The sequence below is a fragment of the Nicotiana attenuata genome, chromosome 10, assembly GCF_001879085.1.
Source record: "Nicotiana attenuata strain UT chromosome 10, NIATTr2, whole genome shotgun sequence".
Taxonomy (NCBI): domain Eukaryota; kingdom Viridiplantae; phylum Streptophyta; class Magnoliopsida; order Solanales; family Solanaceae; genus Nicotiana; species Nicotiana attenuata.
This window is the reverse complement of record NC_031998.1, coordinates 3,685,541-3,696,261: the sequence shown is the minus strand read 5'-3', so window position 1 is coordinate 3,696,261 and position 10,721 is coordinate 3,685,541.

Here is a 10,721-nt window from a genome sequence, read left to right as displayed (position 1 = left end):
AACCCTTCCAACTTCCAAACCAATCGCCCCCGCAAGTCGTGAATTAGTTGAAGCAAGTACGTAAGGCTTAATTTAGGGGAACGGGGTTCTAAAAGGCAAAACGATCGGTCGGGTCGTTACAAGTAGGGCCCTGAACTTCCTCGTCACTACCGAACCGAGGTTAGGCTTGGCACTTACTGAGTATTACTGTGGTGTACTCATACCCTTCCTGCGCATGTTTTTCTTGTGCAAATTTAGGTACCTCTACTCAGACTTACCATCCTTGAGGCGAGGCGATCTTTCGGAGACTTCGAGGTATATCTGTCGCATTTGCAGACCGAAGAGTCTCTCTCCATTCTCTCTTATAGTTACAGCCCCTCTGTATTTAATTTGTTTTAGACATTCTGGAGTTAGAGCACTATGTAGTTATCCTTAGCTTATGATCATGAGATTTCGGATTTTGGGAAAAGTATTAGTATTCGAAAGTTGATGTGGTGTATGCCGAGCGGCACTATTAAACACTATTTTATTAACTATTTTGGTTTTTACTTGTTTTCTTCCGCAAATTAGTTTATTTTTTCGCATTTTAGGCTTACCTAGTCATAGGGACTAGGTGCTGTCACGATGGTTTACGAAGGGCGAATCGGGGTCGTGACATTGATGATCAATAATTATTTAGAGACTACTGCCCCACCATGAACGTGTTATTCAACCAACTTCACATTTGGTAACTGAATGACACACTCAGTGCCTTTATTGTTCTTGTCATTGTTGTTTATCTTAATTGAGACTCTATAAAATTTGATTTTCATAATTTTATTTCAAATTAGATAATATTAATATTCATAGGAAAAAATTAAAAAATACAAGAGATTTGTAAAAAAGAAAGAAAGATGTCTACTCTTTAATAGTAAAATATTTTTAAAACTTTAAATTAAATTGTTTAAATCTTCATATTAGTAAATATATTATTTACAACAATATCAAAGGTAACATATTGCAAACACATGTCTAACATCTCATTTATTTAAATTACCCTTTTCTAATATAAATAATAATGTTACTATGTGAAGTTAAAGATTTTATGTCGTTTAAGAATATGTATACTATAAACAACAAGTATGAAAAAAATGGCAAGACTAATTCTTTTGCATATATGTGTGTATACGTACTATAAAAAAAAAGTATAAGGCCTCTTATTAAAATTTGGCTTTAGGCCACTAATTTTATGAAGATGCCCTTGCTAAGGTGGGTTTTTAATAAGTATTATGATTTCTTTCTTAGTGTAATGTAAGATCAGAAATATGTTGATATATATGGTCTTCTTATTCCATTATTAGTTATTTGATGTTAATAAAATGGAGTTAGAAAAATAAATGTATGAAGGAAACTTAAGAAAAATAAAGGTATAAAGGAAGCTTACTCTTCCTTGATTGTACCAGTCAATGCCAATGTCTCAAGATTCAATGAACCTGTAGAAAGCTACAAACTCCAGGTAAGTCCAACTGTTCTAAGGCTGCATCAAGTTTTAAGAATTCTCGGCTTGATGGTGGAGACTTCGACCCTTTCAACTCCAGTATGGACAGTCACTTATAAACCAAATAGATAAACCAGGATATGCCAACAGAAAGAAAATGCTACATACTTGATAAATGACATGAAAATAGTTGCATAATTCGTAAAAATAGTTTGGACTATACGACTCCATTTTGCCACATCAAACTGTTCAAAGTTGGTTTAGAGATCCAAAGACGGACTTTTTAACAGTTTGAAAAACCATTTATTTTCCTCAAGAAAATAGTTCAGCATGAGTTGCTTTCACAGAAATTTCATGTTGCCACTATCAAGATTGATTCTATGCAGTTCAACAGTCAACTTTTCTATAATTGTAGAAAAAAGATGTTTAATAAGGGGATTGTATTCACCTTCCTGCGACCGAGGAGACAAACCATTAGCTTCAGTGAAGTTTTTAAACACTTTTTTGTTGTTTGCGTGTACCACTTTCTTACATTTGATTAGCACTTGATGTGTTTTTCGTAACCCTTTCATTTTATCCACAATCAAATCCTTGGCTTTCTTTAACCCTTTCATTTAAAGAATGTGGATTCTTTTCTGCAGTATCATCTGTTGAAGTACACAAATAAGGATGAACAAAGGTCTATACAGCCATTGGTGAAGTATTTGCTCAAGCATGCAATCGTGCTAGAAAGTTCGTCATTGCTGCCATATACAAAGGGAGTGATGTGTCTCGGGATTATGTTAATATCGAACAGGAGTTCCTAAGCTTTCCAAGATCTTCTCCACATGCTTCAATTGTCTTTTCGTACTGATTTGGCCCCTATTGTTTGAATCAATTGCAACATACTTAACAACTGCTAGTTTTATTTTCTGTGATAGATTGTGTTCAGGAGTAGCCTGATCTTTACATAGTTTTTGTACACAAGGCATGGTCTTTGTGCTCGGCCAGTTATATTCATAAAATTAATTTTTTTATTTACTTGTAGAGAAGAAGAATACATTATACTAGTTAGGTAATTAAGAGGTCCAGAAAGGGACCATTGTTCAACAAATACATTAATATAGTTGATGTTTAATGTGCATCAACTTTTTCACAATTTCCTTGTTTTTGTGTGTTGCTCCCTGATTGTTAATATGTGATGCTACTTTTCTCCTCTTTTTCCTTATGGTCTTTTGTCTCCTTCATCCATATGCAGAAGCTCCATAATCTAGCATATTATGCTAAAACTTCCATGTTTCAGCTAGTCTATTTTTGTCTAAATTTCATTTCCGCATAAAATCATGGCTATATTTCAATAACTTGGCAAATACTGTTAATTTTTAATGGGTGATTTGCAGCGGTACCCTATTTTTATGCCACCTTTTAACCTATACCCTGTTTTTAAAAATTATTGATTTCGTAACCAACTAACAGAAAATCCGTGTTAATATGACCATTATACCCCTTCCAAAACATATAAAAGTGCGTCACTCCTCCGTATTCACAAATTCAAATTACAGATTTCCTCCGTATCTCCTCCATAAGTCAGTTCCTCCTGAGAACGCGTCTCGTATTCAAATTCCATATTCAAATTCAAATTCAAATACATTGTAAGTATTCAAATTCATCTCCAGAATTCAAAATAGTTTTTGAATTATATGTTTAATTCAAATACATTGTAAGTATTTTGATTAATTGATTGAAGTTGTTTGACGAATTTCACTGAAGGAATTTAAATTCCATATTCAAATTCAAATTCATCTCCAGAATTCAAAATGTTTTCTGATTAACTCACTGAATTGTAATTTAATGTGTGATATGTTAGTAGAACTTAGCCCTAGGAGCTGAAGTTTTTAAGTAATAACTTAAAAACTTCAGAAGGAGGCTGAACTTTTCCTTCTACACTAGCTAAATTAAACTTCGGCCTAGGAGCTGAAGTTTTTAATTTATTACTTAAAAACTTCAGCAGGAGGCTGAAGTTTTCCTCCTACACTGATTAAATTAAAAAATCATATTGCACTAAAAAAACTTCGGCCAAGCAGCTGAAGTTTTTTTGTTATTACTCAAAAGCTTCAGCAGGAGGCTGAATACACTGGCTAAATTAAAAAAATCATATTGCACTAAAATAACTTCGGCCTAGCAGCTGAAGTTTTTAATTTATTACTTAAAAACTTCAGCAGGAGGCTGAAGTTTTCCACATACACTGGCTAAATTAAAAAAATCATATTGCACTAAAAAAACTTCGGCCAAGCAGCTGAAGTTTTTTTGTTATTACTCAAAAACTTCAGCAGGAGGCTGAAGTTTTCCACATACACTGGCTAAATTAAAAGAAATCATATTGCACTAAAAAACTTCGGCCTAGGAGCTGAAGTTTTTTTGTTATCACTTAAAAAACTTCAGCAGGAGGCTGAAGTTTTCCTCCTACACTGGCTAAACTAAAAAATCATATTGCACTAAAAAAAACTTCGGATAAGCAGTTGATGTTTTTTTGTTATTTCATTAAAACACAATAAAAGATAAAAACAAATTACATAAACAAACAAAACAAAAAAATTAATCGTCCATTCCATCATCATCATCGTTGTCGCATCCAGATGGACGAGCATCTTCATCAGCAAGATTGTCAAATCTTGCATACATGACAAGCGTATCAAGCTTGTTGTTAATTTCTTTGAGCTCCTTGTCGTATTTTTCTATGACCTCATCAAGCTTCAACTCAAATGCCTCATATGTCTTCCTTGATCTCGTCCACTATTTGCCTAATGACAGCATCCATTTTTCTCCTTTTTGTATTTTATATCTGCTAAAATGTATGTGTTTGAGTGAATAAACTCAGAAGGAATAGCGTGCTTATATAGGGGGGAAAAACTTCTGCATGGTATATGAAAAGGCAAAAAGGAATTTTAAAGGTTGTCTAATGAAAAGTGTGCATGAATATGATAGGAATGTATTTATTACACTAACACATACCCCCAAACGCAATATAATTACTACTTTAATTGTGTAGGTTAAGGCTGTATACTATGCAATTAATGCTGAAACATGCTATCGTTTTCTGTAAAAAACTTCGGATTAATCTCCTGAAGTTTTTTAGTTCATTTCTAAAATCTTCAGCACTTACCTGCTGAAGTTTTTTTCCCCTGCATTTATGAACCACCATGATAAAAAAACTTCAGCTAATATGCTGAAGTTATTAAGGTTATCTCTAAAAACTTTAGCAGTTATAAGCTGAAGTTTTCTTTGTAGAATTCATTAATTATGTCGTACATCTTTTTCCAAAAAAATTTCAGCAGAAGATGCCTAAGTGATTTAGTTTATTTGTAAAAACTTCAGCACATACAACATAAAAATTCTTCTGTTCACTTTCCTAATAGTTGCCACTAAACATGAATCTGCAGGATGAGTTCGATTTGCGTTGTTATAACATTCAATGGGAGATGGACTCCTGATTTCAAATACTTGGATCATGATACAAAACTTGTTCTACTTAATAAGGACATATCATTCAATACTTTCCTGAAGAAAATTAGTGAAGTTGCAAATATTGATTCAACCAGATATGCATTAAAAGTGTGGTTTGATATCAAACTAAATACAAGCAAAGGAATGCTTGTAACTTCAGATGAAGAACTCACTACCTGTATACATTTGCTTACAACTGATTCACCCTACAAAAATTGCCATTTTGTCATCGAAAAAATACAACTTTCAGAATCAGCAGCATTCAACCAATCTCTTGCATGTGCAATAGATTCAGAGCCTATTGTTGAGTATCAATATGAAGTACGACAGCCAGTAATGGAAGTAGACAAAGGGCAACAACCTTCTAACATTACAGCTCCTTTAGAATACATAGTGCTGCAACAATTAGCCCCTCCGCCAATAAATTCATACCAGTTTCTCGATGACCAAGAAGAAGAAGGACAGCTAATAATGCAAATTGACAACCAACACAAAATCCAACAAAGCTTTTTTTCACCTTCTGCAATGATAAATAACAATGAAGATGAAGTAAACATGGAGCTTATACCGATAACATCACATAGAATTGAAGAAATTACTGAAAGTTCTTGTGCTTCTCAATAATCAAGAAAAAGAGTGAGGAGAAAGGTCAAAGAATCTCCACCATGTAAAATACTAAGGCACGATGCGTTGCCTGAGGAAGTAAGAGTTGGATCAATCTTTGAGAACAAAGAAAGCATGACTAAATTTTTCTGCAGCTTGGAAATAAATCAAAAAGTTGAATTCACTGTTGTTAGATCATGTTCCAAGAGATACGAGCTGAAATGCATCGTGGACAAATGTGGTTGGAATGTACGTGCTACCAGAATAAAAAATTCCACATTGTTCAAGGTGATAAAATATCATAACATCCATGAATGCTCGGTTGATGCAAGAAAATCAGATCAGAAGCATGCTACATCAAATTTTATAAGCGAACAAATTATAGAACATGTTCGAGACAAAAAGATAGAGGTTACACCAGCCTTTGTAGAAAATGAAATGAAAAAGAAATTTGAAATTGACATTGGTTATCACAAGGCATGGCGTGCTATTCAAAAAGTTGTTGCTTGCATAAGGGGAACACCTGAAGAGAACTACCAGATTCTTCCTTCATACCTACACATGATGGTGGCCAAAAACCCAGGAACGTACACAAGCATAAAAAGAGATGCGCACAATAGGTAAGGAAAACAATACTAACAATCAGCCTGAAATTCAAATGTTACTATTTGAAAAACTTCAAACCTTATAATTTGTTTTTCTGTGTTTCAATGTACAGATTTGCTTACTTGTTCTTTGCTCCTGCGGCATCATGTGACGACCCGACCCGTCGTCTCATGTGTTATTGCTCCGTTTCCCCCATTTCATGCTTCTTCATGTTTCGTTATCGGTATGTGGTGTGTTAGAGTTGATTTGGATTGGTTTTGATAAGAAATGAGACACTTAGTCTCTTTAAGGAAAGCTTAAGTTGGAAAAGTCAACCTAATGTTGACTATTGAGTTAGAGGGCTCGGATGTGATTTTCGGTGATTCGGTTAGCTTCGGGGGATGATTTGTCACTTAGGAGTGCGATCGGATTTGATTTTGGAGGTCCGGTGTAGAATTAGGCTTGAATTGGCGAAGTTAGTATTTTGGCGAATTCCGGTTGATAGGTGAGATTTTGATCCGAGGGTCGGAATGGAATTCCGAGAGTTGCTGTAGCTTCGATATGTGATTTGTGATGTGTGTGCAAAATTTCAGACCATTCGGAGGTGTTTTGAGCGGGTTTTTGATCAAATGCGTGTTTCAGAAGTTTTTGAAGAACTTAGGCTTGAATCCGAAGTGATTTAATGATTTTAGTGTTAGTTGAGGTGTTTCGTTGATTGGAGCAAGTTTGAATAATGTTTTAAGACATGTTGGTGCTTTTAGTTGAGGTCCCGAGGGCCTCGGGGTGATTTCGGGTGGCCATTGGAAGAAAATTTGAAGTTGGTAATTGCAGGTTCTTGGCTGCAGCAGGTATTTCCGCATCTGCGGAAAGGAGACCGCAGATGCGGTTGCACGGAAGCGGAGAAAACATCGCAGGTGCGGAATAGGATAAGGTTGAGCAGTTCCGCAGAAGCGGAAGTATTTTCGCCTAAGCGAGTCCGCAGGAGCGGACAAGAAGTCGCAGAAGCGATTTGGGCTTGGAGGTGAGACTTCGCAGAAGCGAGAAATTGTGTCGCAGAAGCGACCCTTGTGATTTAATGAATTTCCGCTTAAGCGGACAAGGACCGCAGAAGCGGTCACGCGGAAGCAGGCGTGGGGACCGCAGAAGCGAGAACTGGACTGTTTAGGAGGGTTTTTATTCAATATTTCATCCGCGAGCTTGGGATGATTTCCTCCATTGTTGACCACCTTAAGAGCTTTTTGGTAGAGATTGAAGAGGATTTTGACGGGAATCAATTGGAGGTAAGTCTCATGACCTAGAAACGTCATTTTTATTAAAGAATCAACCTTTAATTCTTGGAAATTTGTGTAAAAATTGGAAGAACTAGGGCTTGGTTTTTGAAATGAAAATTCGGGATTTGAAAGGGCATTTGAACTCCGATTTTGGTAAACTTGATATGTATGGACTCGTGGCGAGACGAGGAATCCGTAATGTGAGTTTTGTAATTTTTCGAGAAGTGGGCCCGGGGCTCGGGTTTTGCTAGTTTTGAGCTTTTTGCTATATTTCGATTGTTTTCGATTGGGCATCGTTCCCTTGGCATATTGTGATGTACTCGCTCTGATTTTGGTTAGATTCGACGCGCGTGGAGGCCGATTCGAGGGGCAAAGGTGTCGCGGGCTAGAGATTTTGCCGGTTCGAGGTGAGTAATGATTGTAAATGATATCCTGAGGGTTTGAAACCCCGGATTTGCACCCATAGTGCTATATTGAGGTGACTTGCACGCCGAATAGAGAGCGTGGGGTAGAGCACCGTTGGGGATTGTGACTTGGTCCGTCCCGGTTGTTGATTTTACCGCGTATTTCGCTATGACTTGTTGTTTTTCCCTATGACTTGGGCTTATTGCCATGTTTGGGGCTTATTGCCGACTGTTTGAACTCCCTATGAGCTATCATCATTGTTTTTCCTCACTATTTGAAATATTATTTGAACTCAGTCCAACGTCATTACACTGTTTCGTGAACTCAGTTATATTTTTACTCAACCTTGAGTTTTAACTGATATTTGAGCTACTGTTTGAGCTGAGCATTATTGTTTCTTTACTGATGCCCGAGGGGCTTATGATTATTTTGGACTGATTGAGGCCGAGGGCCATATGTGAGGATATGCTGAGTGATGTGAGGAGGCTTTCAGGCCTCGAGTGTATTGTGAGGAGGCTTTCAGGCCTCGAGTGTGCTGTGAGAAGGCTTTCAGGCCTCATGTTGATATGTGACAGGCTTTCAGGCCTTATGTTGATATGTAGAGCCCCTCCGGAGTCTGCACACCCACAGTGAGCGCGGGTACCCATTTAGAATTGGACAGTGGTAACAATGACACTGTCATACGTGTTTTGGTCAGGTAACAATGGCTGACCAGTCAGGTAACAATGGCTGACCGGTGGTAACAATGGCACTGAAACACGCGTTGGGTCAGGTAACAATGGCTGACCGGTCAGGTAACAATGGCTGACTAGTAACGAAATTCATGCCCGAGGGGCGAACTTTTATGTGTTCATCTTGCATACTTATTTGCATTTTTACCTGCTACGCTGTGATATTTGTGCCCGAGGGGTGGATTTTCTGTGTTTATCAGCACTAACTATTTTGAACAGTTTCGTAATTATTGAAAGGACCATTTTCGAAAGAGATTTGAACTGAACCAAAACATTTCTAAAGAGTTCTCTGATTTCACTGTTTTCTCGGAAATTGTACCCGGCTTCTGTACAGCCCGTTGGTTGCTTTACGTGATTTCTTGCTGCTCAGCTATTATTTACTTCTATTACTCACTCAGTTGGAAGTACTCACTTTACTCCCTGCACCTCGCATGCAGTTGCAGGTATTGTTCACCCGGTAGTGGGTTTTGAGCTGGTTGAAGGTATTGCTATCGTAGCTGAGCCGAGTGACCGCCAGCGTTCGCGGCACCGGATTACTCCCTTTGGTTCTAAATTTTATTCCGCATATTGTTGGCCCTGTAGTTGTATTTAGACTTCTCTAGATGCTCGTGACTTGTGACACCCCGGTCGGGTTGTGCAGGGTTGTAAATACTGGTTATTATTGTCGTTAAGCTGTATTTATCTATTCATTTATGTTAATAATTGTTAAAGAGACGATTTGGGGTAGTTGGCTGGCCTTGTCTTCACGAGAGGCGCCATCACGACCGGGTTGGAAATTGGGTCGTGACACATCACTAGCTGGTTGGTCCTACTGTAGACCTGTTATTGCAGTAGATGCAACGTTTTTGAAGTCAAAATATCGTGGTGTTCTATTTGTTGCTATATCAAAGGATGCAAACAATCAAATCTTTCCTTTATGTTTTGGTGTAGCAGATTCAGAAAACAATGAGGCATACATTTGGTTCTTTGGGGAAATGAGAAAAGCAATTCAAGTTCGTCGTGAACTGGTTTTCTTATCAGATAGAAACCAATCGATCGCAAATGGTATTAGAAGAGTTTTTCCTGAAGCTCACCATGGTATCTGCCTATATCACTTTGAGAAAATTTAAAGCAAAGACATGCAAAGGCCATGGTAATAAATCTTTTTCAAAGTGCTGCAAGATCATACAAACGTGAAGATTTTAATCAGTTAATGTCCCAACTCAAAAGTATTGACAAGAAAACATACAATTACATAATGGAAGAGCCTCCTGAGAGATGGGCTCGATCGTGGTTCCCACGGCGACGTTATGATATGCTAACAACAAACATGGTAGAATCAATGAATTCTGTTTTATTAAAAGGGAGAGAAATGCCTATTTTAAGAATGTTATATTTCATCCAAGAAAAGCTGGGAGAGTGGTTTTATGAACCGAGGAAAAAGGCAAATGAAACTTTTCACAGAGTATCAATATGGGCAGAAGAAGAGATGACTAAGAAGATGGACTTGGCTTGCAAAATGTTTGTGAGTATATTTGTTAACTTCAGCTTTTTAGATCTGTTGCAGTGATTTACTGCTTACATTTAAAAAATTTCATACTTTTTCGTTTTGAAGGAAAAATACACTAATATAATTTGTTTTAATTTTTTATTCCTTGTTAGGTGTTCAACCTTGACTCAATGTTGTTTAGAATAAATAGTGAAGGAATCGAATTCTTTGTGGACTTAAAGAAGAGAACTTGTGACTGCCTGGAATTCCAACTTGATGAATTGCCCTGTCCACATGCAATTGCTGCTATTAATAAGAGATATTTGCAGAAATCTGATTACTGCTCAAATTGGTATTCAACGGAAACATGGTTGAAAACATATGAAGGGCATGTGAATACCGTGGGAGATCAACAATCATGGGAAATACCAGAAAATGTACAATCTGAAATCACAAAACCTCCCGATGTAGAGATTTTACAAGGAAGAAGACAAAAGAAGAGGCATATACCTGCGACTGAATCATCAGTACCATTCAAGTCTACCAAATGCAGTCGATGTAAACAAGTGGGGCATAACAGAACAACTTGCTTGTCTTCTCCAGCACCTCATCCATATTCCAAGAAACACACTGAAAAATACGCCAAGCTTCAATAATCCTTGGTCTGAATTTAGACTTTCTTTATTTTATGACATAATTCAAATCTGATTTTTTCATAG